Consider the following 1,555-nt stretch of genomic DNA (forward strand, 5'->3'; position numbering starts at 1 on the left):
TACCGATTACAGAAAGGGAGAGGAGTCATATTAAATACGAATGTGTTTTTCGAAGAAACCACTGGACTTTTTGTTGTTTGGGGATTTATTAAGTTTTTTACAGATCCAAAAAGAGAAAAAAACAGCCCTATTCAGGTTCCAGGTTAGTGATTAGGATAGTTCACCATGATTTAAGACCCTTTAAAGAATGTGTCCCAAAAAAGGGGAAACTCTTTTAAACACACGTCATCTGGAACTCGACGATCCAGAGGGTAGCCATGGGCGCTTGTCGGGGTATTGCCAGGGAAAACCCTAGGAATAAATTGGGGAATTCCATAAGCATCCATTGCCGCATCACTGACCACAGTTAGGGTAAACAAGGTCGAATTCCAGCCCCTTTTTATTACCCCTTGGGGGTGAGGGGTCGGTTGGAATGCCAGTGGCACTCTCAAAGTCTGTTAGTCCGGAACTGTGCCAGCAGGGGTTCTTTGGTCTTGTCGAAGAGGTCTGGAAGTTGGTACGTCAGGGACTGTCACTGCAGATTTCCAAGACTTACGGCAAGTGGTGCAGTTTAAATAAAAACAAAAAGAATTTAAGTACAGATGATTGTAAAGGAATTATCTTTTAAAAAATAAGAAAACTGCAAATGTCAAATTTTATGTATATTTTATTTTTAAATTAATACATTTAACTGTCCAAAGTTTATTTACACAAAAATAAAATACACTTCACCCGAATTTTTCAAGTTTAATGGCATTTTGCGACCCCTTATCAAAAGTGTATTTATGCCATTGTTTTTACGAGAGGCCCGGCGAAAAAACGGGTTGTTTCTGTACCCCCGCCCGATTGTTGCAAGTTTTTGTTGTAAGCAAAATCCTTGTGGTTAAGCTTGGGACGTAAGTGGAGATTTTTACACCCAATTTTTTTGGGTCATCAAAAGGGTTATGAAGACTATATTTTTAATCTTCAAAGAGGTCTTTCCCGTTAAACCCTCATAGACTTCCGAAGTAGGTACTCTTTGTTAGGGTTCTTTTGGTCCTGGAAGTGGATTTTAATTTACCAGGGGGCGTGTTGTTTTGCCGATAAGCTGCTTTTAAGACTTTGCTGTTGGTGAAGAGATGAGGAGTAACCTCATAGAGTGGGGGGAGTACAATATGTTCAGCAAGAGGCGAGTGGATGACGGCAACATAGAGTAATTACACAAATTCTCCCTCATTGACAATTTGGCGGAAATAGGCAGCATTGCTGACAAATGTATTCCAGTCCTTGCAGTGAATGAGAACATCGAAGAGAATGAGTGCTTCATGACGATGCCTGGTGTTGAAGAGGGAGAACCAGTGCCTCTGTTGGAGAAATCTGTGATCCTTAATGTCTTTCATGATACTCTTGACAGTTTGACCGCCATCATTATAATGTGAGAGATCAGCCTCTGGATCGAAAGTGTCAGCTGTCAGGATCCCGGATGTTTCCGTAGATTTTGTGCAGTAGGAAGTTGATGCTTTTGCGCATTAGACACACCTGGAAAGGAATGCACGTTTAGAAACATATTTGCATTTTAAGAACATTTTTATTAATG

This window comes from Penaeus monodon, chromosome 27 (genome assembly GCF_015228065.2).
Source record: "Penaeus monodon isolate SGIC_2016 chromosome 27, NSTDA_Pmon_1, whole genome shotgun sequence".
NCBI classification, from domain to species: domain Eukaryota; kingdom Metazoa; phylum Arthropoda; class Malacostraca; order Decapoda; family Penaeidae; genus Penaeus; species Penaeus monodon.